This window comes from Ovis aries, chromosome 20 (genome assembly GCF_016772045.2).
Source record: "Ovis aries strain OAR_USU_Benz2616 breed Rambouillet chromosome 20, ARS-UI_Ramb_v3.0, whole genome shotgun sequence".
Classification (NCBI taxonomy): Eukaryota; Metazoa; Chordata; class Mammalia; order Artiodactyla; family Bovidae; genus Ovis; species Ovis aries.
Window position 1 is genome coordinate 3,321,228 of NC_056073.1, and position 18,469 is coordinate 3,339,696.

The window sequence follows — 18,469 nt, forward strand, 5'->3', positions numbered from 1 at the left end:
ACTTCATTCATTCATTCATTATGCATTTTCTGGAACTGTCTCAATACTGTCGACTTCACTGTCTTATTTTGTGTAAAATTATAGCTTGTTTTCCTCTGCCGTAACAAACTGCAACCATCATTCACTGTGAGAATGCCACACACCTTCCTCCAGTCTTTCTGTTTGCTGTCCTGGGTGCAGTGCTAGCTTCTGCAGCTCTGCTTGTTCTTTTCAGTATGCCTTCATTTTAAACTAAAAATTGTTCGTATTCATGTCTAAAATAGAAAAATAATCAAGCACCTTATTTTAATCACCAACTCTGATTTACAAAAGTAATCACTATAATTCCTTTTGTCAACCTGAAATATTCAGATAAACACACTATGTTACGTTGATTCAAAGGAAAAAATACACTGAATACATACACTGACACTAACTCAGTGATATTTATATGTAATACCAGACTTAGCACACTCTAACAATCACCTTTTAAGCAAGATAACAAGCTTAAAATGTATTTTTTAAAAAACAAGTGAGTTCAATAAAATATTTTACAATATTTTCCTTTTTATATTTAATTAAAATTAAACATTTGCTTCCTTAGTCCTACTCATTTCAAATGTTAATAGGCATATGTTGCTAGTGGTTACCATATTTGATAACATAGATAGGGAAATAAGAAAGACAAAAGCCACAAGGATTGTAGTTTTTATTCTATTTTTCTTTTATTTGCTGTAACTTTCAGGGTTTAGAAATAATCTGGGTTATATTACTCTATTATATCCTTACTAAATGTAAAACAAAGCAAAAGTGGAATCATTGGATGTTCTTATAGAGTCCATGAAATACACAGTCAGCCTACTCTAGCAGACATGGGCCAACCTCTAAAAACCCACTGCTCCTAAAAACAATCACTGCCCCTAAAAACAATCTCTTTGGAGAATGCCTTTAAACAGCAATATATGGATAAAAGTTTAACAACTGACTTTCAAAATAAAAATTTATGTATATATAGTATGCAGAACACATAACTTACAAATAATAAATCATACACAATCCTATTTCTGGCGAGCTTGCAGGATCTTTGTTTCCCTACCAGGGACTGAACCAAGGCCACAGCAGTGAAAGCACCGAGTCCTAACCACTGGACCACAAGGGAATTCCAACACAATACCCTTTATTGTAAGTTGCAGAGAGCCAGCTGATTCTCATAGGCTCTTGTCGACTTTTGCTGAACTCTCATATCTATAGCTAACCTGTGGTTGCAGTTTGACCAGGATTTTACAAAGGCAGTTGCATCCCAACCAGCTAATTCTTTTTCCAACAAATTTATTGTCATTAAATTGGATATATGACCTATAGTTAAACTGTTTCTCACCCTTGTAGAAATTATGTTCATTAAATGGAAACCTCTTTCAGCTTCAGCACTACTTCAGCAGTACTGACTACAATGGTGCTATTAGCTTTAGGAACTGAAATATTGTTTGACTTTATATTATTATTTACAAATTCCCCAAAATCATTCAAATCAACTTCAAATTTTAAAATTTCACACAAATAATTTTTTTTGCACCAGTTATCCATGGTGAAGTTATCTCTTCATAAGGCCATGTAGAAGGTTCTAGCAAATTAAAATAATTCAAAATACTTTCATCATGCTTCCTGTTCGATAAAAGACATAAGTTCATGTGTTGAATTACATTTTCTAGTAACATGTTCCTAGGAAGGGCATTAAATTTATTATTTCTACAAAATGGAGTATCTTTAAATTTACCTGATTTAATCAAACTTTCGATTTGAGATTCATGCTTTCAAGTACCAATTTTTTAATTTTCCAAGGTTTTTATTGTGCATTTGATCAATTTTTGTGCTTTCTGAATGTTAGTTGAGCTTGACTGTAGTGCAGTTAAAAATAGTCAAAATTATTCAAGAATGTCAATCATTAAAGCAAGGTTTTACAAGAAATTGGAATGTTATCTAACCTCTTTGCCAAACCAGAATGCAAATGAGAGAAATGCAAATATATACAGGATATGCATGCCACACAGCAGTAGCTGGTTGTAGACTACAAGCTGCCTACTTGGGTCCCTTTACCTGGCCAATTTTAAGAATTTCAACTTCAAGATCTTTAGGTACATTCCCTAAAAGCTTGTGTTGATTTTTATTAGTCGGATGATAATTGGAACAACTTTTATCAAGAAGTATTTTTAAATGATTCACTTGTTTTATTTCAGATATTGAATCATCAAGTGACAAATGCAACTGATGGTTTAAACAGTTCCAAATAATAATTTCAGGAAAATTTTCTACAACTTTGTGGCTACTCCAGACTTTCTACCCAGCATTATATTAGCACCATCAGGACAAAATGCAATTAAATTTGCTTTCAAATATTCATTAGTGAAGCCACAATCATTTAAAGTGCTCAATAACGTATTGAAGATACATTCTGCTGTGGCTGACACCAGTTCCTTTAAAGTAACAAACAACATAACCAGTGCAGGAGCTGACTATACTGTGTACTGGACATAAATCACGAGGATCCTCTTCTTTGAAACTGCGGATGCCTCATCAACTATAACACAGATTTGGGCCTGCTCTTCTATAATATCCTTAAATATTGTCATCTTCATTTCTTTTGCAACACGCTCTGCTATTCTCATCCCATTTCTTCTTGTAATTCTACAGCCTCTGCAATATCAGACAAAGGTCTATTATATTTTACTAAACTATAAACCGTCTTGAAAACTTTTATAGTAGCATCAATATTTTTATTACATTTATGCACTAAATTAGAAACTGAGTCATTAATTGATTCCTTTAACAAATCCTGAATTTTACCATGGGCTTTAGAAACATCATGCTCCTTAATTTTTTTTCGCAGAGAAGCCTGTCTAGTAGTTGTATAACTGCCATTAGGGGTTACCAAATATGCAATCCACTCCTTGGACATGTGGACATGATCTTCTGCTTTTAATCCCAAATGCTGAACTGTTGAGTAATCCTTACATCCTAATTTACCTTCTTTTATTTCAAGCCATTTGTACTGTTCTGTAAACACAACCACTTGTTTTTCATTCCAACAATCTGGAAGCACAAGATTATCCATTTTTTTCCTTTGATGAAGATGATGGCTTTTCTTCAATGATTGGTTGTTCAGCATATTTGAAATCCAATTCCTTTGACTTAGACAACCCACAATAGTTCTTATTACTATCGCTACTTTCTGTATCTGTTTTCACCTTCTTCGCATTTAAAAAATGCAAAAAATCACCCTGTCATTTTGTCATCTTAGGGAACAAAATCTGAAAAATAATTTTACAAATATAAGTAAAATTTATGATAACACTTTTAGGGTTAATGCAAAAAGTTCTGTCAATGATTTCTTAATTTTAGGAATAAAATTTAATCCGAATACTTACCTTGATTTTCAGTTTGTGCCTATAACTTCAATGACTTGTAATTTCTTGAAAAATCCACTATCAGTTTTTTAAATTATATTGCCAATAATGTCACAAAATCTGACTTAATTTTTTATTATCACCCAATTCAACATAAAAGTTGCTCATATATTATACAAGTAAAGACAGTTCTAGTGTGAACAATGGTTGATATTTTCATGTGCATGATTAAGAAAGTTAAAAAATATACATATCAGAACTCCACTCATTCATCAATGATACATCAACATTTTTGTTGAATCAATGAAGAGTTTTCAAATACTGCAAGATTTCCTCAATTTTTCATACAGAATAGCATCTAGTAGTTAGAGACATATTACATTTTTAAGCTTAATCCATATTAAGATTTCACCTATCACTTTCTTCAGTTTAGACAATCAACAAATAATAAACCAACCCCTGCTTTGCAGTCTGTCAACTATCTCGCTGTAAATACTCCCATCATCCTTCAGGAGCACACCATTATAGTGTTTCTACCACACAGTACAACAGACATAAATAACCTCAAGTGTGCAGACATTAGGATATAGAGAGGTTTGCGTATCTATTACCTTAAATGTAATGATAACCTATTTACTTTTAAATTTTTATACACTTGAACTTTTTAATTGAAGTACAGTTGATTTACAATGTTGTGTTAGCTTCTGGCTTACAGCAAATTGATTCAGTTATATATATTCTTTTCCATTATAGGTTATTATAACATACAATAGGACCCTGTTGTTTATCTTCTTTTTATATAGCAGTGAACTGTGGTGTTGAAGAAGACTCTTGAGAGTCCCTTGGACTGCAAGGAGATCCAATCAGTCCATTCTGAAGGAGATCAGCCCTGGGATTTCTTTGAAGGGACTGATGCTGAAGCTGAAACTTCAGTACTCTGGCCACCTCATGCGAAGAGTTGACTCATTGGAAAAGACTCTGATGCTGGGAGGGATTGAGGGCAGGAGGAGAAGGGGACGACAGAGGATGAGATGGCTGGATGGCATCACGGACTCAACGGATGTGAGTCTGAGTGAACTCTGGGAGTTGGTGATGGACAGGGAGGCCTGGCGTGCTGCAATTCATGGGGTCGCAAAGAGTCGGACACGACTGAGCAACTGAACTGAACTGAACTGAACTTGTATCTACTAATTCCAAACTCCTAATTCATTCCTCTCTCCTCTTTCCCTTCCGTTAACTGTAAGCTTGTTTTCTATCTCTGTAAGTCTATTTCTGTCTTGTACATAAGTTCATTTGTATCATATTTTAGATTCCATATGTGAGTAATATCATCCTTGTCTTGTGCTTGTCTTTCTGACTTATTTCACTTAGTATGATAATCTCTAGGTCTATCCATGTTGATGCATGTTTATTCTTTTTTATGGCTGAGTTATACTTGAAGTTTAATAATATCTATGTTTAACAATCAGCTCAAATTTAACAATCGATTCTTGCAAGCCAGTTCAAGCCATATCCAGAACATACTGCACTTAATGACAGAATTGAAGAAATATAAACATACTTACATCACTACCATAGGTTCTAGGCTCTTTATCATCACCACAAGATCAGCTCAATGTATTCAAGAACAGGTATTGATGGTCTCTCCTAAAAAGGAAGTCAGCAAACTTACAAGTCATGAACAATCATTGAAACCACATATACATTTACAATCACTGGGGTTGTTTGGTTGGAATTAACAAGAATTCCTATGAAGAAGAGGCCTCATAGGTGGCACAAAATAATCAGAAACAGAAGCAGCAGGGGTAAAGATTCAGAGAAGACCAATAACGCAAAATGACAAAACCCGAAAAGAGCCTAAATATACAGAGAGGGGAAAAAGCCATGTACTCCTTGGAAATAGGGAAACAGTCCAAGGATAATGTTAAAAATACAGATATCATGGTACAGTATTTTACAACTGGGATGGTTATCAATAATCTTTTAGATCTCTAAGCTCAAAATCATGGAGTTCTTTGATAGTTCGGCTTCATCCTCTTTATCCTTATGAAATCAAATATCAAATTTCCTCAATCCTCTCCTTACACACATACTACCTTTAACATCAATAAGGCCTTAAATACCCCAGTCAAAATCTAGATTTTATTCTACAGGCAAAGGAATCAAGTTAGTAGTGTTGAGATGGGAACCACATTAGAGGTGTGTTTCAGGAAGATTAGCAGAGTATGAAATGGGGGATGATTAGTTAAGATAACCAATCCAGACAGACAGTAATGTAGTACTAATGTAGAGTGAGGGCAAGGAGAACAGTAAGCCAGCTGGTGGCCTCTTCTGTAGTACACTGAACTTCAGAAAAATTACGCCAAAGATACCGGTGTTCTCTGTACTCCCCAATTTTCGTCATTCCTTTCTTTCAGCATATTGTGTTTCAGTTCAGTTCAATCGCTCAGTTGTGTCCGACTCTTTGAGACACCATGGACGGCAGCACGCCAGGCTTTCCTGTCCATCACCAGCTCCCAGAGCCTGGTCAAACTCGTGTCCATCGAGTCAGTGATGCCATCCAATCATGTCATCCTCTGTTGTCCCCTTCTCCTCCTGCCTTCAATCTTTCCCAGCATCAGGATCTTTTCCAAGGAGTCAGATTTTTGCATCAGGTGGCCAAAGTATAGGAGTTTCAGCTTCAGCATCAATCCTTCCAATGAATATTCAGGACTGATTTCCTTTAGGATTGACTGGTTTGATCTCCTTGCAGTTCAAGGGACTCTCAAGAGTCTTCTCCAGCACCACAGTTCAAAAGCATCAATAAACAATATTGTGTTTAGTTTGGTGTTTACATATATGGCAATATACAGAGAGGATGCTATGCCGTAATGCAAACTGATGGCTGGAAAATTAGATTTATATGAAAAAACTAAGAAACCTAAACCAGAATACATCAAGTAGTAACATTCTTCTTGATAAAAGATATAAAAAGAACGCAAAATTTTTTGTATCTGAGAACACTCAAGCAGAGAGTTGTACCCAGTAGTATTTCATCTTTGCTGGATGGTACTATAAAAAATATAGTAATAAACACATCCTGATGGAACCCAGCATAGGATGGGGTGAGAGGAAAGCAAATTATGATCTGAATGTAGCTTAAAATAGAATTGAATTATAATTTTTCTGTGGCACCATTTAAATGCAACAGGAATATTTTTACTAGATTCTTCTCATATTGCAATTCCACTCAGAGCATATAATTCACTTCTTATGGAGCTGTCAAATTGTAATCCTCTACTTGTAAACAAGGCTATTTCTATTTATAAGAGGTTCTATCAGGTTGGATATACAATCCTCTGGATGCAAAGATACAAAAAATTCTCTACATTTAAAATAAATTTAAATTGAGTTCTAAACCTCAGCTGAACACAAGTGGATATGTTAACTGTCAGAATTTGTAACATAATTATGCATTTAAACCTCAGAGTATGACACTAAAATTGTACCTATTTATTTTTCCAAATCAATTTTATAGTCTTACTGTATTTCTCAAAGTAAAACACATATCATAAACACTTACATTACGCCTATCTAGAGGTGCACAAAATACCATGAACCTGCCCTGCGGGACTGTGATGTAACAGGGTGACCTCAGAGCTCAGTCAGGTCTTCAGGGCACTTGCCCCCACTCTACAGAGACACACAGGCTCTGATGCTGACCTCCTGCAGCCCGCCTCCTTCCCCATCACTAGCAGCCCCTTCTCCCTAATCTGGGGGCCATCTTTCAGAAGTTACTCTGGTCTCAATTCAAACACAGTGTTAGGAGAACACTGTGCACACCAGCGGCTCCATGTGCAAAGGAGAAGGGGAGGCGGGATCCAGGCTCCAACAGGCTCGCAGGCCACAGTCTCTGCGATGGCTAAGGAAGCGGCTGAGACCTCTCTCTGGGCAAACGCTCTACTCCTGTGCCCTGCTCCACAGTGTCCACTCTGATACCCGCTCCTGTGTCCTGCTCCACGCTGTCCACTCTGATACCCGCTCCTGTGTCCTGCTCCACGCTGTCCACTCTGATACCCGCTCCTGTGTCCTGCTCCACGCTGTCCACTCTGATACCCGCTCCTGTGTCCTGCTCCACGGTGTCCACTCTGATACCTACTCCGGTGCCCTGCTCCACACTGTCCAGTCGGGATGAGACGTCCACACGTTTGCTGGACGATGAGTAAACAGGCGAGGGAAATCACATCGCGGCTTGTCCCACACAATCTCTGACTCGGAAAAACCTAAATATCGCTGCTACTTACACTCACAAACTGGATGTCATCTTCGTTTTCCTCCACGGTTGATTCGGACGCCTCAGGCCCAGCTGGAGGGATACATTCTATTATCTATAAAGTAAGCCAAAACACGGTTATCCAGACAGCCACGGCTCTCAGGAGGCGATTTTTCCAAAGGGAATGAAAAGGCAGAGCTCTCGAGGAGACCGCCCGGAGCCCTAGTCCCCGCGACCCGCCGGAGAACAGCGCTGGCGCTGGGGACCGCAGGCCCCCGCCGGCCCCTTCTCCCGAGGAAGGAAGCCTGCCCGCGGGGCCAACGGGCCTCGGAACCCGCGCCGCACCCCCGGCTCCCCAGTCCCCCGGAGCCCAGGATCCCCAGGACCATAGAGCCCCCAAGTCCCAGGTCCCGCCCAGCACCTGCCGGACTCTGCACAAGGCCGGGCCCAGCCCACCACGCATTTCCGACCCTGCGTCTCCCGTCTCCCGAATCGTCACTGCCACCACAGCAGAAAAGACCGCTAGCCGCGCCTGGCAGAGGCCGCCCGCTAGGGTAGCGGCGCCCAGCCTCCCTTACACAGCGCCCGCCTCCTCTCCCGCCTTCGGGGCCTCTGGGAACTGTAGTCCGCTAGGCCAGCCTCGCCGCAAAGGCTACTGGGAAATGTAGTTCCGATCGCGAGACCGCTCCGCGTGCGGAGTGGCGCGAACAAGGAGCTATCAGGCTTGCGCTCCTCCTAAAGACTGTGCTACTCAAGTAAAATCATAAGGGATCTTTCTTTCCCAGCACCCCGTCTCTCGTTCTCTCTCTTTTTTAAACCAAAACTATCGTCTAGATACTTTCTAGTGAAATAGTGTCCAGGATTTTGTTTATAATTGGTTGTTAAGTCGCTCAATCCTGTCTGACTCTGCAGCCCCATGGACTGCGGCCTGCCAGGCTTCCCTGTCCTTCACCATCTCCCGGAATTTGCTCAAGCTCATGTCCATTGAGTCGGTAATGCCATCCAACCATCTCATCCTCTGTCGTTCCTTTCTCCTCCTGCCTTCTATCCTTCCCAGCATCAGGATCTTTTCCAATGATGAGTCACTTCTTCCCATCAGGTGGCTGAAGTATTGGAGTTTCAGCTTCACCATCAGTCCTTCCAATGAATATTCAGGACTGATTTCCTTTAGGATGGACTGGTTGGATCTCCTTGCAGTCCAAGGGACTCTCAAGGATCTTCTCCAATACCGCAGTTGGAAAGCAGCAATTCTTCATTGGCTCAGCCTTCTTTATGGCCCAACTCTCACATCCAAACAACTGTAAGTAGACAAAATGTGTGAAGACCAGTATTAACTGAGAACATGCCGAACTTTTTCTCTTTCCCATCAGTCTGTAGTCTGACAAACCTGTATCGTCACAGAATCACGTTTATGATCTGATTCTGGCTTTCAGTAAGCAAGGTCATACAGTGGCAGAACCATGGGGCATCTCAGGGGATATGAATGTCATTATTATGAGATTTTAGGGAAGGGTGTAGGGAGGTGAAATGTTGGTGAATCAGTGTTCTCATAGGGTCACAGTCAACTTTAGGGCCATGTGTAAAGGGTTCAATATTAGGTCTGGGTTGCAAAGGGTCTTGCCAACTTGGGGACTTCAAGTTAATATAGATACTTGATACATATATATATACTTAATATAGATCATTTGATGTGTCCAGAAACTCCTGCGCTGGACATGAGATAGGCTGGTTCTCTGTGTTGAAGAGACCAACCAACAGAAGGGTATTTCGCTCTTCCTGATACATTTTCAAAGAACAAAGTGTCTCCTACTCTGATTTTAGAGAACAAAGTTTCTCTTTGAGCAGGTAAAAAGTGCTGTTTATCAAAGCCACTTTGACTTTCTGTTTATCAAAGCCACTTTGACTTTCTGCAGTGTTTCTTTGGGAGAAATCTTGTCCCTTGTTAATATTTCAGCTGACTTTATGTACACGAGTTATTTTTGCCCAGCAGACATTTAATTTCTTGTGGGAGATCTCTTCTGCCGGTATAATGAGAACATGACATAGCTGGTATTAGATTCAACTGTTTTGTTTCTTTTTTTTTCTTTCTTTTTCACAAACTGCACAAAGAGTGCACAAAAAGTACAAGTGTATTTGTTCCAACTAAATTTGAGGCTTGTAGAGGAAAGTTGAGAACAAACAGGATGACCTCCACAATGACCTCCCCAAAAGCTACCCGTAAAGTAACTGTTTCTAAATCCCTGAAATGTCTAGGAGAGATTTGCATTTAAAAGGTTTTCCTAATGTTCTAATAAACATTGGCGGAGGTGGGTGGTGGGGAGTGGGGGTGGGTTATTGGGGACAGGGGTGAGGGATGGTGGGGGGATGGTTCAGTTAAGCTCTTGGAAAACAACAGCCAAGTGTATGTCTAGAGCCCACATGGGCTCATGACCTTCAGTTTGGTATTTGTTGAGGGGATAGTCTTTTCCATTTAGGATACTCAGGTGGCACTAACGGTAAAGAACCCACCTGCCCATGCAGGAGATGTAAGAGATGCGGTTTGGATTGTAAGGGGTTGGCGAGATCCCCTGGAGGAGGAAATGGCAACCCACTCCAGTATTCTTCCCCGGAGAATCCCATGGACAGAGGAGCCTTGTAGGCTACAGCTCATGGAAGAGCAAAGAGCCAGACACAATGGAGCGACTAAGCACAGCACAGCATAGCTAGGACTAACAGTGCTGAGCATCTTTTTATGAGTTCCTTTGCCATTCGCTTTTCTAGTGGCTCAAATGGTAAAGAATCTGCCTGCAATGTAGGAGACCTGGGTTTGATCCCTGGGTTGGGAAGATCCCCTGAAGAAGGGAATGGCTACCCACTCCAGTGTTCTTGGGGCTTCCTAGGTGGTTCAGTGGTAAAAGAATCCGCCTGCTAATGCAAGAGATGCAGGAGACATGGGTTTGATTCCTGAGTCAGGAAGATCCCCTGGAGAAGGAAATGGCAATCCATTCCACTGTTCTTGCCTGGGAAATCTCCTGGACAGAGGTTCCTGGCAGACTACAGTCCTTGGGATTGCAAAAGAGTCAGACATTATTTAGTGAATAAACAACAACAGCAAGTATCTTCATTGATAGTGTCTGTTAAGACCTTCTGTTCATTATTTAAATGGGTTTATTTTCTCTTTTTTAAAAAATATATATTGTATTGAAGTATAGTTGACTTATAATGTTTCAGGTACACAGTAAGGTGATTCAGATATACAAATACACATTATTATTTTTGAAATTATTTTACATCATAGGTTATTACAAGATATTGACTATAGTTCCTTGTGCTGTATAGTAAACCTTTGTTGCTTGTTGAACATTTATTTTTTAAGTAGAAATCTAGCATTCTATTCATAGTAAGTCAAACAAATGGAATCAAAATGTCATAAACTTTTTAGTTAGGCAAAATTAATGTTTTCTAAATATATATTGCTGGGAAAGATTGAAGGTGGAAGGAGAAGGGGATGACAGAGGATGAGATGGTTGGATGGGATCACCAACTCAATGGACATGAGTTTGAATAAACTCCGGAAGTTGGTGATGGACAGGGAGGCCTGGTGTGTTGCAGTCCATGGGGTTGCAAAGAGTCAGACACGACTCAACAACTGAACTGAACTGAACCAAAAATATGTATTATACATACATATATAGGTATACAAAATCTTTTCTACTACACTTGATAAAGAATTGAGAAAGAACAGCCAAAAAAAAAAGATGAGATGCAGAAATTGGAGAGCATAAACTAAATGAAATGGGAGCACTGACTATGAAATGGAAAAAGTGAAACAAACTAGACAAAAATAAAAGATCATCATATAGTCCAGTTGTTCTTAAATGAGAAAAAAAATCAATATCTTAGCATTTGTATTTTTCAAAAAATTTCAAAAACAATTTTTTTTAATTTCAAAATCTGATATGCATCTGGATTTTAAAAAGTGATTATAGGTTTTTCTATTGGCTCCTAGTTTTGGTGAAAGGGAGTTCTGTTATTTTCTGTTGAACAATCATGATACAATGGTATTAAGTAGTAATATTTACATAATCACAAGAGCAAAAGATGTTTATCGATTTTCACAATTAATAACCAGGCAAAAAATAAAAATTACAATTGCAAGCCATAATGGGAACATGATTAACTTAACAATATAAAGTAATCACATACAATTGGGGGGTGGGGAGCCAAGCACAGTGATGTGGTAAGTGGAGTGCATAAATGCACATGTTTTCATGCACCCAGTCAGTCTATCTTGTTTGGTGGGTGTATTTAAACTATTTACATTTAAGTTAGTGATTGATATATCGTATGACCATTTTTCTTAATTATTTTGACTTTATTTTCTGTAGGTCTCTCCCGTCTCTTGTGTTGCCAGTCTAGAGAAGTTCCTTTAGCATTTGTTGTAAAGCTGGTTTGGTGGTGCTGAATTCTCTTAACATTTGTTTGTCTGGAAGGTTTGATTTCTCCATCAAATCTGAAGGAGAGTCTTGTTAGGTAGCGTATTCTTGGATGTAGATTCTTCCCTTTCTTACCTTTAAATATATCATGACATTCCCTTCTGGCTTGTAGAGTTTCTGCTGAGATGCCTGATGGGAGTTCCCTTGTATGTTATTTGTCATTTTCCCCTTGTTGCTTTTAATATTTTATCTGTGTCTTTAATTTTTGTCAGTTTGATTACTATGTGTCTCAGTGTGTTATGGGTTTATCCTGCCTGGAACTGTCTGTTTTTCCTGAACTTGGTTGACTGTTTCCTTTCCCATGTTGGGGAAGTTTTTAGCTATTATCTCTTCAAATATTTTCTCAGGTCCTTTTTCTTTCCTCCTTCTGGGACCCCTGTAATGAGAATGTTGGTGCGTTTAATGTTGTCCCAGAGGTCTCTTAGGCAGTCTTCATTTCTTTTCACTTTTTTTCTCTATATTCTGTTCTCTGGCAGTGATTTCCACCATTCTGTCCTCCCAGTCATTTATCCATTCTTCTTCCTCAACCATTCTGCTATTGATGCCTTCTAGTGTATTATTCATCTCTGTGTGTTTCTTCTTCAGTTCTTCTAGGTCTTTGGTAAACATTTCTTGCCTCCGTTCTTTTCCCGAGATCCTGGGTCATCTCCACTATCGTTATTCTGAATCGTTTTTCTGGAAAGTGCCTATCTCCACTTATTTAGTTGTCTGGTTTTACCTTGTTCCTTCCCTTCACCTGGAACATAACTTTCTGCTTTCTCATTGTGATTAACTCTTTGTAATACATTTTTGTTTTAGCTTCTGTGAGACTGTACTTCTTGCTGCTTCTGTCTGCCCTTTGACGGATGAGGCTAAGAGTCTTGTGTAAGCTTCTTGATTGGAGGGACTGGTGATGGGAAAAACTGGATCTTGCTGTGGTGGACAGGGCCTTCCTCAGTTCAGTTCAGTTCAGTCACTCAGTTGTGTCTCACTCTGTGTAACCCATGGACTGCAGCACACCAGGCTTCTCTGTCCATCACCAACTCCCGGAGTTTACTCAAACTCATGTCCATTGAGTCGGTGATGCCATCAGCCATCTCATCCTCTGTCATCCCCTGCTGCTCCTGCCTTCAATCTTTCCCAGCATCAGGGTCTTTTCCAGTGAGTCAGTTCTTCATGTCAGGTGGCCAAAGTATTGGAGTTTCAGCTTCAGCATCAGTCCTTCCAATGAATATTCAGGACTGATTTCCTTTAGGATGGACTGGTTGGATCTCCTTGCAGTCCAACGGACTCTCAAGAGTCTTCTCAAACACCACAGTTCAAAAGCATCAGTTCTTTGGTGCTCAGCTTTCTTTATAGTCCAACTCACACATCCATACATGACTACTGGAAAAATCATACCTTTGACTGTATGGACCTTTGTCAGCACAGTAATGTCTCTGCTTTTTAATAAACTGTCTAGGTTGGTCATAACTTTTCTTTCAAGAAGCAAGTGTCTTTTAATTTTATGGCTGCAGTCACCATCTGCAGTGATTTTGGAGCCCAAGAAAATAATCTGTCACTGTTTCCCCATCTATTTGCCATGAAGTGATGGGACCAGATACCATGATCTTAGTTTTCTGAATGTTGAGTTTTAAGTCAACTTTTTCACTCTCCTCTTTCACTTTCATCATGAGGGTCTTTAGCTCTTCTTCACTTTCTGCCATAAGGGTGGTGTCATCTGCGTATCTGAGGTTATTGACATTTCTCCCAGCAATCTTGATTCCAGCTTGTGCTTCATCCAGCTCGGCATTTCACATGATGTACTCTGAATTATATAAGTGATGCATAGAAGTTAAATAAGCAGGGTGACAATATACAGCCTCGACGTACTCCTTTCCCTATTTGAAACCGGTCTGTTGTTCCATGTTCGGTTCTAACTGTTGCTTCTTGACCTGCATACAGATTTCTCAGGAGACAGATCAGGTGGTCTGGTATTCTCATCTCTTCAAGAATTTTCCATAGTTTGTTGTAATCCACACAGTCAAAGCCTTTGGCATAGTCAATGAAACAGAAGTAGACATTTTTCTGAAAGTCTCTTGCTTTTTCGATGATCCAGCGGATATTGTCAATTTGATCTCTGGTTCCTCTGCCTTTTCTAAATCCAGCTTGAACAAAGCTTTAATCCAATTATCTGCTGATGGATGGTACTGTAGCTCTCCCTCCCTGGTAGCTGTTTGGTCTGAAGCGACCCAGCCATGGGGTCTATGGTAGGGTTAATGGCAAACTCCAAGAGGATTTTCACTAAGGGGGACCTTCCAGTGCCCCAGTCCCTGTGGTAAGGCCCTACTGACCCACACTTCCAGAGGAGGCCCTCCCACACTAGCAGGTAGCCTTGGTTCAGTCTCCTGTGGGGTCACTGCTCCTATCCTCTGGGTCTCGGTGCATGCTAAGTTTTGTTTGTGCCCTCTAAAACTGGAGTCTTGCTTCCCCCCGTCCTCTGGAAGTCCTATAATAAAATCCTGCTGGCCCTTGAGGCCAGATTCTCTTGGGATTCCCAGTCTGTTTGTCAGATCCCCAGGCTGGGCAGCCTGACATGGTGTTCAGAACCTTCACAACAGTGTAAGAAGGCTATTACTTTTAGTATTTAGTATTACTGTTCGCCAGTCTGTGGGTCACCCACCCGGTGAGTATGGGATTTGATTTTATCATGATTGTGCCCCTCCTACCATCTTGCTGCAGCTTCTTCTTTGCCTTTGGATATGGGGTATCATTTTTGGTGGGTTCCAGTTTCCTCCTGTCAATGGTTTTTCAACAGCTAGTTGCAATTTTGGTACTCTTGGAGGAGGAGATGAGCGCACATATTTCTACTCCGCCATCATGAGCCCTAAATGGGTTATTTATTTTCTTGTCGAATATTGAGAATTGCTTTATTTATTCAGGTAAAAGTCCTTAACAGATATGTGATTTGCAAATATTTTCTCCCAGTCTGTGGCTTTTCTTTCCATTTTTCTTAAAGTTGTCTTTCAAAGAGAAGTTCTTACATTTGATGAAGTCTAATTTATCAAATTTTTCTTTTGGTGGTGTATTTAAGAAATCTGTACCTCAGCTCAGTTCAGTCACTCAGTCATGTCTGACTCTTTGCAACTTCATGGGCTGCAGCACTCTAGGATTCCCTATCCATCATCAATTTCCAAAGCTTGCTCAAACTCATGTCCATTGAATTGGTGATACCATCCAACCATCTCATCCTCTGTCATCCCCTTCTCCTCCTGCCTCAATCTTTCCCAGCATCAGGGTGTTTTCCAATCTTTGCCTAAGAAGTTACACGTATTCTCATTTGTTTTATTATGGAAATTTTAGAAATAGGTTTTAATTTTATGTCTGTGATACACTTAGAATTCATTTCTGTGTATGGTGTGGGATATGATATGGATATGCCATTGTTCCAGGACCAGTTGTTGAAAAGAATAATTTTCATTTGAATTGTCTTTGCACTTTGTCAAATACCAATTGTCCATATTCATGTGGGTCTATTTCTGAACTTTGAATTATATTCTGTTGGTGAAATTTATCTATTTTGATATCCAGTACCACACTATCTTCTTGATTACTGTAGTTTTGCAATAAGTCTTGAAATCAAGTAGTGTTGATCTCTCAGCTTTATCTTCTTTTTCTAACTGTTGTAGATGTTAAACTTATCTCAGCAACATTTTGTAGTTTTCACTGTGAGATGTTTCATATATCTTGTAAAGTTAATTGCTAAGTATTTCATATTTTTGTGCTATTATAACTGGTATGATTTTTCAAATTTAAATTTCTGATTGTTCATTGTTATTACACGTAAAACTTATTTTTCTTTATCTCTATTGAGCTATAATTGACAAACAAAAATTGTGTACATTTAGGTGTTCAACACAATGTTTTGGAATTATTAAACATTGTGAAAAGATTCCCACAAGCTAATTAACACATGTGTGTGGTGAGAACACTTAAGATCCACTCTTAGCAAATTTCAAGTATGCAAAACATTATTGTTAACTAGAGTCATCTATACATTAGCCACCTATCTATACATTAAGTCTCCAGAACTTATTCATCTTATAATTAGAAGTTTGTACCCTTTGACTAACATCCCCTCATTCTCCCCACATCCACAGCCCATGGAAACAACCATTTTGCTCTCTGTTTCAATAAGTCAACTTTTTTTAGATTCTGCATATGAAATCATATGCTATTTGTCCTTCTGTGTTTGGCTTATTTCACTTAGCATAATGTCCTCCAGGTTCATCCACACTGCTGTAAAATGGCAGGATTTTACAACAGGATTTTGGCAGGATTTCCTTCTTTTCTAAAGTGGGATAGTATTCCACTGTATGTGTGTGTGTGTGCTCAGTCGTGTCTGACTCTTTGTGACCCTATGGACTGTAGTCCACCAGGCTCCTCAGTCCATGGTATTCTCCAGGCAAGAACACTGGAGTGGATTGCCGTTTCCTCCTCCAGCGGATCTTCCCAACCCAGGGATCAAGGCTGCATCCTCTGCGCTCCCTGCATTGCAAGTGGATTCTTTCCCACTGAGCCACCGGGGAAGCCCATTGCACTGTGTATCTATACTATATTGTCTTTATCCAGTCTTCTGCCACCAGATGCTTGGGTTGTTTCCATGTCTTGGTTATTGCAACAATGGTGCAATGGACACAGGAGTTCATATATCTCTTTGAGATATAGATTTTATTTCTTTTTATTTTTTATTTATATTACCCAGGAGACACATGCTAAATCATATTGTAGTTCTATCTTTAATCACCATACTGTTTTCTATAGTGACTGTACCAATTTACATTCCCATCAACAATGTACAAGAATTCCCTTTTCTCTACACACTTGCCAGAGCACTTATTATCTCTCTCGCTCTCTCTCTTTTTTTTTTTTATAATAGTTATCTTAACAGGAATGAAGAGATATCTCCTTGTGGTTTTGCCTTTCATTTCCGTGATGATTAATGACATTGAGCACCTTATCATATAACTGCTGGTCATTTGTATGTCTTCTTTGGAAAAATATCTATCTGTTCATTTTTAAATTGAGTTATTTGTTTTTTGCTATTGAATTGTAAGAATTCCATGTATATTTGGGTAGTAATCTCTCTTAAAAGAGATTAGGTATGTGGTTTGTGAATATTTTATTCCATTTTGCAGGTTGATTTTGGTTTGTAGATTGTTTCCTTTGCTGTGTCAGAAACTTTTTAGTTTGATGCAGTCTACTTATTTATTTTTGTTTTTGATGTCTGTGCTTCTGGTGTTGTATCCAGAAAAATCATTGCAAAGACCATTGTCAGTGAGCTTTTCTCCTACATTTTCTTCCACTAGTTTTGCAGTTTCAGGCTTTAATTTAGTTTGAATTAATTTTTGTTTATGAAGTAAGATAAGGGCCCAATTTTATTTTTCACATGTGAATAGCCAGTTTTCCCAATGCTATATATTGAAGAGACTGTTATTTCTCCATTGTGTGTTCTTGGTGCCCATGCCAAAAATTAGATGTCTGTATATGGGGTGATTTTATTTCTAGGTTTTCTATACTGTTCTGTTTGTCTATTTTTATGCCAGTGTCTGTTTTTATGCCAGTACTATACTGTTTTGATTACTATAGCTTTGTAATATAACTTTACATCAGGAATTGTGATGTCTTCAACTTTTGTTTTTCTCTCTCATGATTTCTTTGGCTACTCAGGAGTTTTGTGGTAACATAAAAATTGTCCTATTTCTTGAAAATGCCATTGGGATTTTGATAGAGATTACAGTTGAATCTGTAGGTCATTTAATGTAGTTTGGAAATTTTAACAGTATTATTCTTACAATCTATGAACAGACCAGTAAGGGTGTCCCACTTGTCGGGGTCTACATGTGAGGTGTCCCACTCCACTGGTTGGCAGGCCTCCTGGGGGAGCCTGTCAATCAGTGGGATCCTTGGCCTTTTGTTCAGTTTAAGCCTTCATTGCTTGTGATTCTTATCTCTCTTCCCTGCACTACAGCCTCTCCCCTATTCAGCCATGCCAAATACCTTGGTATTCTGGAAGGGCAAGAAAGAAGTGGGCCTCTTAACCAGCATTCAGCATGACTTATTGGGGCCAGCTCATTCACTACCTCTCTCTTACCCATATGGGAGAAATCATGGGTCAAGGAGGTTTCTCTTGGCACTAAGCTATGCCACTTTGGGACGTGGTGATGTGAGTAAAGTGAAACTGTTTTTACCATCTTCAGTCTGTCTATTCTTGTACTTCTTTTGTTCAGTGGTGTGCTGGAACTTCTTTGCTGGACCTGGGGGCTCTCATCCAGAATGAAAATACAGGAAAGATACTCTCATCCATGGATGAAAATGATGATCAGTTCAGTCCAGTTGCTCAG

General features: G+C 39.3%; 1 long non-coding RNA gene across 1 annotated transcript; it reads right to left on the reverse strand.

The window, feature by feature from the left end:
• Positions 1-679: 679 nt before the first annotated feature.
• On the reverse strand, positions 680-8,203 carry KIAA1586 (KIAA1586 ortholog). The gene is made up of 4 exons (XR_003586181.3): positions 8,054-8,203; positions 7,664-7,747; positions 4,946-5,027; positions 680-3,284 (listed from the first exon to the last, which is right to left on the reverse strand). It is a non-coding gene; the product is annotated as a KIAA1586 ortholog (long non-coding RNA).
• Positions 8,204-18,469: the final 10,266 nt, after the last annotated feature.